Source organism: Protopterus annectens, chromosome 6.part0 (assembly GCF_019279795.1).
Source record: "Protopterus annectens isolate FY-2018-M chromosome 6.part0, PAN1.0, whole genome shotgun sequence".
Lineage (NCBI taxonomy): Eukaryota > Metazoa > Chordata > Ceratodontiformes > Protopteridae > Protopterus > Protopterus annectens.
In genome coordinates, this window is record NC_056737.1 from 456,065,202 (window position 1) to 456,079,005 (window position 13,804).

The window sequence follows — 13,804 nt, forward strand, 5'->3', positions numbered from 1 at the left end:
AAAAATGTTTTACTTCTGAAAGTATATATTCTTTATAGTCTTTTAGTTGAGTTAAGTATGCTGGTATCCTTTTGATCTGAACATTATGAGTATTTTTATCATGAATTCAAAAACAATTGAATTATGATCAGATATAGGACATGAAATGATTTTGGAATTAATTAAATCTGTTACCATCTGGTTAGAAATAAAGACCCTATCTATTTTTGAATAAGTTTTGTATCTGTTAGAAAAAAGGTGTATGGTAATGATTTTGAATCTATCTGATTATTAATATCATTCAAATGATAAGAATTAGCAAAATCATTTAAATGTTTTGCATTAGATGTAATTCTTCTTTTGCCTATAGTGGTAGTATCACTTTCATGTAGTATACAATTAAAGTCACCAGCTAAAATGATATCTCCTATAGAGAATGATATGATCTTATCAAGATGATGTTTCACTGTATTAATACCAATTCCAGGTATCCAATATACATTAATTAAAGTGTAAGTCTTCCCATTAATTTGTATTGTAACCATACAAAACATTCCTTTGTCATCCTGATAAGACTTAATGGTTTTAGGAATGGGCATACTTTTATTCCATAAAACAGCCACTCCTCTTTTTTTTCTGAGTGTGCTCTGAACTAACCAATACTGTGTATTTGTTTGTGGCTAGTTTATCAATATCTTTTTTCAAGAGATGGGTTTCTTGCAGGAAGACTAAGTTGGCCTTATGTAAATTAATGTATCTTATTAGGCTTGCCCTTTTACACGGATTATTCAATCCATTAATGTTTAAAGAAATTCCTTTTAAAGATGTCATTTGGCATTTTTAAAACTTAAGAATCTTATGATCAAAATAACAAATAACAACATAAGTAATGTTACATATCCTCCTTTAGGTGTACCTTTAAATATAGCTGTATTTATTGAATCTCTTATGGGATTTTGTATAGGATTCAATTTTGTTTGTAGTGACAATGAGTGTACAAAATATATTGTGGATGTCAAAACTATATACATATAACAATGAACAAGTGAAAATAATGTAAGGATTAAACCTTGCATCCAGCCTGGAGTTAAAAACTCCAACTTAGAGTAGTATTTACCACTCAAGTTAACCCCTACCCTAAGCAGCAGTACCTCAGCTACCACCTTATCAATTTAATACTGGTTATATTTAACTTAAATTAACAGCTTTCAATTCAATTATCTAGCAAGACAAGACTACACATTTGGTAAAACAGCATCATATAAACTAAAATAAACTTTTTTTTTTTAAAACTATTCATACTACTATATACATCTATGTAATATAATACACTTGTATTCAAATAGCATTCAAATAATCTTGATATTAGGAACCAAGAGGAGAGAGAGAAATAAAAGATGTGAAAGAGGGGGAGAGAGTGAAAGAAAGAGAGAGAGAGAAAAAAAGAAGGCATATTTACATATTAATTTATTCAAAGTATGTAAAAATAAGTTCTAACATTCATTTAAATCAAAAACTTTGGCTAATATGGTTCAGACATTACATATATTAAGATGCATCTATTTTCTGTCATGTAAATGCAGTCAACAGCTTCCAAAAAAAACCTTGAATTGCTTGTATATGAGCATTTTACTCATACTCATTATTGTCAATAGAATAAAATATTATATTTATAGAAATTGTTATAAATCATACTGCATAGTTATGCAAATTCTCAGAAACACTTGCATTATTGTAAAAAAAGCCATCTGTATTTTGTATGTCTATACTACTGCTTTAAAATATATCACATGACAATTTCTTCCAGAATAGAGTTATAAAGTTATTTATGCTTGTCAATCAGATGAATTAAATGAGTTATAGTAATGTATATGTTTGGAACATAAGTTTTTAACACAGAATAGTATGCTGCAGTCAAGTAGATTTTCAAAAACACTTGAATAAATGTTTCATTTTCTATGCCTTCTAAAGTAAGACATTTACTTACTACAAGAAACTGCATCATTTAAAATCATTATAACTGACATATTTTATGAATTATAACATAGATATTTAAGTAATTATATAAAATAACTCACATTTAGATGTTAAAGAGTTCATTTTCCTTCACATAGTCGCATTTGCATCAGTTCTACTTCCTGGTAGAGTGTTCTTCCTGAATCTGCAATGTGTCAGTGTGATATCTGGGTCAAAGGTCAGATTGACTGCTTTCAGCTTCTCTGTGAGAATTCTGAGAGTTGAAGCTTTTAAAACAACTCGAGGACACTGTTCATGAGGTAGCCCACATCCCAGATTGTCTCCCTTAACATTTTGGTGGGAAACTTGTTAAAAACTAGTGACAAACATTCATTTAGCAGTGTAAATGCATCTAAACATGACAAAACCTTCACGATGTATTTTACAGGTTATTACAGCCTCTATGTAAGTGAAATTAAGCCCAAAGTTATTAATAAGTAATAAAACTCAATATTTTTGTCCCAACTCAATTTTTATGCAAATCTTATTATTTACTGTGTCTATATGATCAAAAGCATTTCTATATATTAATATGAAAAAAATAAAGAGAAAGAATAAAGAAAAGAAAAAGAGAGTAGAAAATAAAAGAGTGTAAGGCAGAAATAAAAAATATGTAAGAGAAAGCTATAAGAAGTATATACAATGGAATATTACTTACTGTTTATATTAATAGAGTTAAAAATAAAACATATTATTTACTATTATTTAGTTCTAATTATTATTAGTTAAAGCATGACAGATTATTTACAAACAAGCATAAGTAGTATAATCAAGAAAGTATAATTAGGAATAGCATTTGAAGAACATATAAACTTTTTACAAGGAATAAATATGTTATTATTCTATTAATCATATTTTCATTACTCTTCTCTCCCTGCCCTCCCCCACCCTTTACCCACTACATAATCTAAATAGAATGTCATTGTTTAAACAAAGAAAAGAAGAAAAGGAGAAAAAAAAGAAAAAAAAATGTATCAAATTACTGACCTTACTTCTCTTTTTCAGAAAGAAACAAATTGAATAATAGCTTGTTATTAGTTCCTCAGATATTTTGACTGGTTATGAAACAAAACATTTCTTTGCACACAGAGAATAACTTTGATTAAATCTTTTTCAGAATATTTGTGGCTTTCTGGAAATGCAGGAACTATATTTAAAAAGATTAGTAATGAAGTAAAATGATGAGAGAAAAAAAAGAAAAAAAAACATAGAACAAATCATTTGTTTTTAGTCTCTTCTTCTCTGAAGTCTTCCACGAAGTTTCAGTTGCCAGTCTCTTTAATGAAGGACTAGCCCATTCCATTTCCTCTATTTTATCCAAAATCTTATTTTTTTTGATAAACAGTAAAGCAGAGTCTAAGTCATCAAAAATTTTAGGACCATCAGGAAGGAAGATTTTTAGCTTGGCAGGAAACAGAAGGTATGTTTTAAACTGTGCTTTTTAAGCTCCCTTATTAGTGGCAGAAAAACTTTTCTTTTAGCTATTACCAAGGAAGAATAGTCATTGTCAAAACGCACAGTTGTCTCATTAATCTTAACAGGAGCTTTAGCCCAAGCAGATTTAAGAACCATCTCTTTATCAAAAGATTATAGAAATCTAACTATAATTGATCTAGGATAGTTTTTGTTAGAGTTAGTATTAGCTATAGATCTATGTGCTCTTTCGATACCAAAAGAGAATGCTTCTGGTAAGTCTAAAGTTTTAGGGAACCATGTTGTTAAAGTCCAAAAATCCTAATGTTATTGCGCCTAGATCTATTTTCCAGGTCATCCAGCTTTGTTTGTAAATGTGTATTTTGTTTCAGCAGAAACTCAATGTTGATTTCCTCTTCTTGGATTCTATTTTCCATGTCATTCACAGCTTCTTCTATGCCTGTCATCTGGATCTTTTGTTGTTGCAGGTCTATATGTAACAAGTCTATTTGTTTTGTAGTTTTTCCTATGAAGGTATCTATTTTAGTATCCATTTTATCCATCTTAGCAGTAAGTTGCTGGATTATAGTTATCAGAGACTGAAGTTCTTTCTTGATGCTGGAGTCTTGAGAATTTGTCTTACTGGAACTCATTTCAGACTGATAAACTGACAGGAAAATTTCCAAAGTGATTTCTGACAGGAATATTGTTAAAATGTCCTTTCTTTTTAGATATAGTTCAAGAACTATATAAAACAAACATATTTAGAAAGAAAATTACTTCAAAAATTAATTTTTTAAGTAATTAATTCCTGTCAGTGTAATGAAATTGGTGGAGCTGAAGAAATCTGCTGCTATCCTGTGTTCATCCTTGGCCACGCCCCATTTCTGGTGTGTTTTCATAATGTTAAATTGTATATGTAGATCAAACTTAAGGTGATTGTCAGTGGTGACTCCTAGTAGTTTTGTGTGGGAGACATGTTCAATTAAGTATTGTTCTGTGAGAAAATAGTAAATTAGTGTTTCTTTACAGAGTATGTTTTGGGGGTGAAGAGTATAAGTTTCTGTTCATTTATTACTGCTTGTTTATAGCCTGTCTAAATTGTAAGTGTTATTCTAAGCTTCTTAGTATTGGTTTAAGCACTTAGACTTTAAGCCTACCCCTTAGCTCTCCCTGGCCTTTCTCCCTCAGATTCTGACAAATATGGATGGACAATTTCCTAGTTACTCCTGCCAGTCTTGTTGATATGGGCATCCTGAGACAGTGTAGCAACTGCCTCATGTACATGGACAACCATCTACTACTACCACCTAAGAACAAAATTTGTGAGAGATGCAATTAAATTAGGATCCTAGAGTCCATGCTCTCTCCCTCTCAAGCCAGTATATCTGGCACCAAGAAGGTTGTCAACACAAGCACTACCCCTCAGACACCACTGACACCTACAGAACATATACCCAAATATGCAGAGGTCCTCAACTTAAACATACACAAACAAAGGAGACCTCTGAGGCAAAAACACACACGATCTCCACAGCCCTCCACACCACATACCATGCATAGTCCACACATCTGTGTCTCACAGCCACTAAGGCTTAACCATAACCCTAACATATTAGTCATAGGAGACTCCATTATGAGACACACAGATGTGTCTCTCACCAGGCTGGATAAGGAAAAAGTCACGGTTAGTTGTCTGTCAGGGGCCAGAATCTGCCATATCACATACACACTCAAATATCTCAAAATCAGGTTCTGTTATGACTCTGTCATAGCCCATGTTGGCATGAATGACTTAATATGTACCTCCCTGGACTATATGAAGAGAGACATGATTGAGCTCGCTGATTATGTGTACCAGACAGGTATGTCCATAGCCTTAAGCAACATTTTACCATCACCAAGAATGATGCCTCAATACAAACAGAAAATGATTGACTTTAACAATTGGCTTAGTTTCTGGTGTCATTCCAGGGAGATCCAGTACCTGACAGCCTGGGAAGATAAGATCGACAGACCATGATGCTTTGCCAGAGATGGCTTGCATCTGTCTCTCCTGGGTTTCAGGTCTCTGCCAAAGGCTCTTGCCTCCTCCATAGTGCCTTTTTTAGGAAAAATGATGAGGTTAAAACTACCAATGTCAAAAGTTCAACAAAACACAAATTAAAGGTCATGCTGCTAAACTCTAGGAGTCTAAACATGAAAATGCACTCATTTCAAGCATTCTTAACTCTGGAAAATGCTGACGTCTGTACAGAAACCTGGTTCAAAGCTGCCTGGTTACCCATCCTAGCATACATTCAGACCCTAAACTGTGGGCAGTAAAGCCAAAGGAGATGGAGTTTCAATATATATTAAAGACATACACACCTCCAGGCTGGTCAAACAGTATGATGCACAGGAGACACTCCAGGTGCAGTTAACCATTGACAAGACCCGTATTCAAATCATAGCTAGCTACTGGCCCCCAAATCTGACTCAAGATGCCCAATCTGCCTATCTGGACCTTTTCAGATGTATCAAGATTCAGCCCTTAACCCTGATCCTGGGTGACTTTATCTACTACCCAAGCACAGACTGGAAGAACTACTCATGCCAGAACACAAATGCCCAGAGATTCCACAATTTTGTCAATGCAAATGCCTTGGAACAGCTAGTCGATACCCCCAGAAGAGGTTACAATATCTTGGACTTGGTATTAACTAACATGAGTAATCACTACAGCATTACTACAGTATCATCCTCCCTGGTAAGATCTGACCATAAAGCAGTCACTTTTGAAGTCATGATCTCCCCCAACCCCCCTCTAGCTAGGATCAGACATAAAAACTTCTCCAAAGCTGATTACAGCCTCCTGAGGGATGGTATAAACAGCTTCACAGCCCCCTCTGTAAGAACTGGCACCAATATCCAAAACTACATCAAAGCACTATATGAGCATTTATATAGATGAATGGAATCAGGAATACCTGACAGGATTAAATCATCCTCCCCAAGGAAGAGTAAACCTGTTTGGTGGACATCTACAATAAATAAACTCTATAACAAAGGGAAAAAATTGCTATCCAAGACCAGGAAGGAGCAGGTGCCCAATTGGAAGCAATGTCTACTCAGCCTGAGCAAGCAAATAAGAGCACTAGTAAAATCCTCCAAAGCAACCTTTGAGTCCAAATTGGCCACATCTACTAAAGACGATCATAAGGCCTTCTTCACATATGTCCGCAACCTCAAAGGAAGAACCCAGATTTGTTCAGAACTGATGGTCAAGAACACAAAATATACAAATGCCGTAGATATAGCAAACTTGCTGGCTGATGAATTCAGTGAAAACTTCACCCCTCTGTCCTCCCCATCAGTAAATCAGGACATCCCCAGTATCTTCCCCCTTCCCCTTATATCTAGGGAACAGGTCATTACTGCTATCTCAAAGGCAAAAAAATACAGCCTTCATGGGACCCAATAACATCCCAGGCTGCATTCTAGGTGAACTCAGGCAGGAACTAGCAGCACCTTTAGGTGCCCTATTCAACCAAAGCCTGAGTACCAGCTTCATCCCAGCTGGGGAAATTATAGACCCATCAGCGTAACTTAGCCTGATCTACAAGGCCATAGAATGGATTATCATGGACCTCATTAACAAGGACATTGGCAACCTCCAAACACTTGATTCCACACAGTTTGGCTTTGTTAAGGGGTGGTCATGTCTGTTAAATTTGGTCACCTTCTTTGAGACAGTCAACAAAGCCACAGATGAGGGGAAGACAGTGCACACCACTACCTACCTTGACCTGGCCAAAGCCTTCAACACTATTCTCCACTCAGGCATAATATATAAACTTTCTCAACTAGGCATCAATCCATATGTTACCAGATGGGTAGCAAACTGACTCACTGATAGAACCCACCTAGTCAAAATAGGGGAAATCACTTCAAGCAGTAGACCTGTAACAAGCGGCATACTCCAGGGTTTGGTCTTGAGGCCCCTGTTATTTGGGATATACTTTTCTGAGGTGCAGGCCAAAACCAGTGGGCTATGGTTGGGCAAATTTGCAGATGACTGCAAGCTGGGTGCTGCCATCAATTTCCCTAGTGATGTGGGCATCTTGCAAGAGGGTATTACCCATTCAAATGACTGGTGCCACAAACATGGCCTCAAGATGAATACCAAAAAAATGCATCATCATCCCTTTTGGGGAGAGTGATGTCCCCACAAATTATCACATAAATAACAACATCCTAAGCACCCAATCAGTCGTGAGGGATTTGGGCACCCAGGCTGATAGCAACCTGACTTTTGACCACCATGTTGCTACATTGTATGGAAAGCCTTCTACGTGGCCCACCTCATAAGTAAGAGTATCTCATCCAGGGACAAGGAGGTCATAACATCCCTTTATTCTTCCCTTATAAGGCCCATTATTGAGTACAATGCCCCTTTCTGCATGTACCTTGCAAAGCACATGCTGCAGCTGGAGAGACCACAGAGGTTGCTCACCAGGAGAATCCAGGACCTCGAACATCTACCATGCACAGATAGGTTAAAAGCCCTATTCCACTACTCTGTTTCATACAGACTCCTCAGAGGTGATCTCTGTCTGGCATACAAGATGATCTCAGACCCCGCCTTGATGGGACTGCTACATATCCACAAGTCAAACTCCACTCGAGTAACCCATACCTGTGGACTTAACCTGGTCTGTGACATCAACAGAACTTGTTGGCGGACAGATTTGTGTCCTAGAGACTCCCCCCATCTGTGGAATAGACTTCCTGTCCACATCAAGTAGAATACCTCTTTAGACCCTTTTTAAGCACAAACTGGATGGGAAACAGAAAATACACCCCTGGGATTCCACCCATGTTCCTGCTGTACAAGGGCATAGGGTGCTGATTTGTCTAAACATGGGCTAAACTCTTGGCTAGGCTTATAATGGCCTCAGGGCCAATAGCCTAGTAACTTTCTATGATCCTATGATCCTATAAGTTTAGTTTTGGTGGGGTTAAGCAATAGATGATTATTACAAAGCCAGCTCTCAATAGATGTAAAAGCAGTTTGGGTAATTTGTTGGAGATGTGGTATAGAGTTAGATGAACAGATGACTGTGGAGTCATCAGCATACTGTATTAATGAACTCTGTTGGGAGGAGGTATATAGGTCATTAGTAAAGATGTTAACTAGAAGGGAGTCAAGTATAGAGTCTGGGTGAACTCCAGTGCAGGTGCTTTGAAAAGCAGAGAGGGAGTCAAGCCATTTAACTGCCTGCTGTCTTTTGGATAGAAAATTAGTGAATCAGCAAGTGGTAGAAGAGTATAATCTGAGTTTTTTAAGCTTTTGTATAAGTAGCTGATGGGGAACAGTGTCAAATGCCTTAGACAAATCAATGAACAGAGAGGAAACATGTTTACCTGAGTCAAGAGCTTTATTAGCAGTGTTACTGAAGGACAATAAAGCTGTGTTAGTACTGTGTCCTGGTCTAAATCCAGGCTGTGTAGAAGTGAGGAGTTGATGGTAAATGAGGTAGTGGAGTAGATGTGAGTGGATGCATCTCTCAAGGAATTTAGAGAGTGGTGAAAGTAGGGAAATGATTTGATAGTTTAAAAATTCAATGGAATTGCTACCTATGTTTAATGGTATAATTAATGAATTTTTCCAGAGAGGTGGGACATAAGATTCTAGGATAGATCTGTTAATAAGAATGGATATGGGATATGCAATGGCATCAGCTGCTACCTTAAGATATTTTACAGGAAGGTAGTCAGGAGAGTTAGTGCAGTCTTTTAGTTTGAGGAAGAGTCTCTTGATTATGTTACTGGGAAAAGGCTGTAGTGAAAACGTAGGTGAACTTGTAGTAGCGGTAGAGTGGAAAAGTGAGGGTGGATCATGTGGGGAGGAAGGAGGCAGTGGGCTTTTTGTGAGAGGATGTGATGCAGGTGAGTTATGTGTGGTGGTGGGAAAAGATGATGTATTTGAGGTGACATTTTGTATAAATTGTAAGAAGTGGTTGTTAAAGATGTTGGCTATTTGTGTGTTGTTTGTGTCTGAAAAAGGATTGGGGTTAGTTTTTTTTTTCAGGATTGAGATGAAAGAGATGACCAAATTTTGGGGGGTTATGTTTGTTAGTGAATTGTAATGTGTGATAGCAGTCCCTTTTGTCTTTTGTTACTGCTTTTGTACACAGACTGTGGAGAAGCTTATAATTATTTAGATCAGAGGAAGATTTGGAAGTGTGCCATAGTTTCCAGAGATTGTCTCTAGATCTCATTAGGTCTTTTGTAGTTTTGGTAAGCCAAAGTGCATAGTTGCTTTTAATTTTTTTCTCACGTAGTGGTGCTAGATGGTTAAGGATGCCAAGGAAAGTTGTATTAAAGTGGTTTATTGCATCATTTAGAGGAAGAGTTTTGAGGATGGACCAGTTGATACCTTTAAAGTGCCAGTTAGTGAATGTTGATTACATTTACATATATTCATAATAGTTTTGCACTGATGGTCTTTTTGATGGTGGGAGAAAGTTCTAAGTGTATAAACAGGGAGGTGATCACTTAAAGTATAAGGGAGAGTCCCAGCATCACAGAATTCATTGGGGTCAGAAACTAAAATACAGTCAAGTACGGAGCCCTACTTGTTTTTGTTGGAGAATCTAGTGGGGGTGGAGATATGTTGGGTGAAGTTAAAAAGAGTAATGCTTGAGGTAGGGAAATTACAAGAGAGGTTCTCCTAATTAATATTGACATCTCCTAGTATGATAGTTTCATTTTGTATGATATTAGATAGCCAATATAATATGTCTTCAAGGATAGGAATGTTTGGACCTGGAGGAATATATAGTATTGTAAGGCATAAAGATTTGGATATGTTAATTTTTATGAAAGTGATAAGGATTTCTGCCTTATGAAATTCAGAGATGGAAACAGTATGATGAGTAATATTGGTTATGAAAGAAGAGGGCAATTCCTCCAGCTTTTTTGTGACTTCTCTCTCTGCTCTAATAAGGTTGTAAGAGGGAAGAATTCATGTTACTTTTATGGTAGGTTTAAGCCAGTTCTCTGTGGCAACTAGAATACTAGGAGTGTGCTGTGATAGCCAGGCATGAAAGTTGGAAATTTTGTTACAGATGCTTTAAAAGTTTAGTGTGGTCATGTTTAGGGATTTATAATTAAAAACTGTGAAGGGAAGAAGGTAAGTATTGTGGCTAGGGTGAACAGAAGGAGACTTTGGACCTGGATTAGAGTGAATATCCCCACTGAGGATTAACAGTGAGAATTTGGTGTGAAGTAGGAACCGGTTAATTTTGTTAGACTCAAATAAAACATAGTGCTGTAGGTATGTGTTTTAGTTTGGAGTATATGATGATTTAGGCATATGAGAGGGTTAATGGCATAGAGGTTGGAGATATAAGAGAGCAGCATTGTGAGGAATGTGGATTAAGTGCAGATAGTGTAGTGGAGCCTATGTAGAGAGTAGTGGAAATAGGATATAGAAAAGTAGAGGTGGTTAGTATGAGAAGTGGAAGTGTAACTGGGGTAAATATAAGGCAATGCTGAAGACATGTTGTTGTGGGTGTGTTAATGGATGTGTGAAAAAGGGTGAGGTAGCTAGAAAAGAAGGAACAGAAAGATGAGGAAAAGAGGAGTGTAGTGAGGGGTGTAATAAGAGAGGTTGACTGTAGTGGAGGGGTAGAAGTAAAATTAAAAGATAGGACTGAGTGTTTAGTGGGAGGGTAAATGGTATTATGTTTGGTTATGGAAGGAAGGGGCGTGTCAAGTGGGAGGGGTCAGGAGCTATACATTTAGAAATAGGGTGGGAGGGAATTGGGGGGTAGGGTAGGGGAGCAGAGTGAGCCTGAGCGTAGTGAGGGCGAATGGAGTGGGCAGACCTGATGTAGCGGAGAACAGCAGAAACAATTAGAGCAGCTTGAAAAAAATGGTAAATACAGGGCTATACCAATGTAGGAAAGAAACAAGAAAATAAATTCTAGGGTATATAAGTTTAGACAAAGTGGAAAGAGAAGAGAGAGAAGATGTAAAGCTGAAAGTCAGGTCGGTGGTGTGTGAGCAGCCTAATACAAACAGTTATTAAAATGATAACATGAAAACCAAAGCATAGAGGGTATTTGGTGTTAAAATACAGAAGCGTTTAATCTGTTTGGAGTGAGAGAGCAGGCTTCGAAGAGAGATAGCTAAGCTTGATGACTGCAATGAATATTTGCTAAGGACTGATAACCTAGGGAGAAAGAATAAAAGTGTTAAACAAGAGAAAGAATATTAGGATATACAATAGAAAACACCTAAGAAAAGCTACAAATATAACAGAGGGAACAGACAAATAGATCGAGGGGTCTAAGTAGTAAAGATACTTTTACCTGAGTAATAATGACAAAGAACTCTAACAACAGGAAAAAAAGGTAAACAGAGTAAACTACAGTATGAAGAAGTGATACACAAGTTAACAGAAAGATCAAAACAACACAAATAGACAATAAAGAGCTATTTATATATTATGAACATAATAAGTACTGACACAAAAATGCATTCACTACTAAAACAGAGAAAAAGCATGGCATGGCAGTATAAGCAGATGCAGACAAAGAAGCAAATATAATGCTATTATGTGACAGCAAAACTTAATAAGAAAAATAGTAGCATACATTTGGCAGCAATCAAGAATGACTGCACTTACACACAGTAGAAATGTGGCAAGATAATGAAACATACAGAGAGCTGAATCATTAAACTAACAAGAGAAATAAATGTAAATGCAGATGGCAAATACTAACAGTAAAGCACTACTCCAACATATGCTGTACAATGGACATGTAGTAGTAACCAGGAATCTAGTAGGAACAGGAATACAGATTGGCTAAGCCATACTGTTATTGCCGAACCTTATAACAGCTATACATCATATTTAAATAGCTAGAGTTACATTTACAGTCAGACAAAGAATAATATATTAAACAGCATTTAACAGCAATTAAATCACAAAACGTCCAACAGTAGCTGGACAAATTACTGTATATTAACAGGCAATTCCAAACATGAAAGAAGCAGCACTGCAAGGAGTACATTAGTCAAGACACATCTAAACACCCATACATACACCAATTCAGAGCATGAAAAATATAATAAAACAAAAAGAAACTACAATGATATATACCGTGATATCATTAAGCAACATACAAATATCAGAGAAATTATGGCTTCTGCACACCACTGGGACAATAATGGATGAGACAGACGAACTACAGATGCAAAAGATGGAGTGGAATCAGCCAATATTAAAACAAAGTGGAGCTCTTTCATCCACAAATAAAAGGATTACATCAGAACCATTGTACTCCATTCATCCGTGGTTGAAGTATCTAATTCAGTTAATCAACATGTAAACTTTAAAGTCACAGTGCTTCTTATGTTTAAAAGCAAACTCACATAGAAGCTTTTCTAGCAAAAATATGTATTTTATTATATAACAAATTTAAATTATGTTTCAAACTGAAATTATAAATAAATAAAAATAAATATTAAATAAAAATGAAAAATTAAATGATTGCAGTGGGAAACAGTAAAGACAAATTATTATAATTCAGCTGCCTTCATTTTAAGCAATGGAACTAAGGAAATAGAATACATTCAAACCTGCTGTATTACCAGCATTCAATCTACATTGCAATAACAATTTTTTGTATTCAAGTTTATTTTCCCAAGTTCCACCTCTAGGACTTGGACTAACTATCTCCAAGATCAAAAATAAAAATTTATTAAAACCATTACAACATAAAGGGTGTTTATATAACACATGATCCCCATTTTTGTTAGGAATATCATAGTCTTATTCATAAATTATTTATTAAAATTTCCTTTCTGTTTTACCTACATAGAAACTTGAACAGTTAGGACATATGGCTAAATAAACTACCCCCTTTGCTATAACAATTACCTAGTTTAGAAACAATAACCTTTCCCCAAGTAATGTTTAATTCCATTTTATTTCTGGTGTAAATTTAAGTGCACTGCTCACATGAACGATATTTGCTTATACCTTTAATAGTATCTTTCTGTGAAACTTTTCATCCATTTTTCATCTCAAACATTTTTTATATTATCTATATATTGGGTTTGAACACAAAATGTGGGATTGCACCCACTAAGTCAGAAACTATTGCATTTGCTTTAAAAATAATCAATTTTTTATTAATAATACCTTGAGCTTTTTTGTCCCTGAATTACACTGTAAAACCAATACCCTTACATGGTCATCATTGCCACTTCTGGTCAGTTCATAGTTTCTCCTACCAGATGTATATTCAAGTATTCCATCCCATAAAAATGGTTTAAAATCAGTCCACCTTCTGGTCATAACTTCTTTACTAACCTCATGTACCAGTTTTTGGGATAGCAT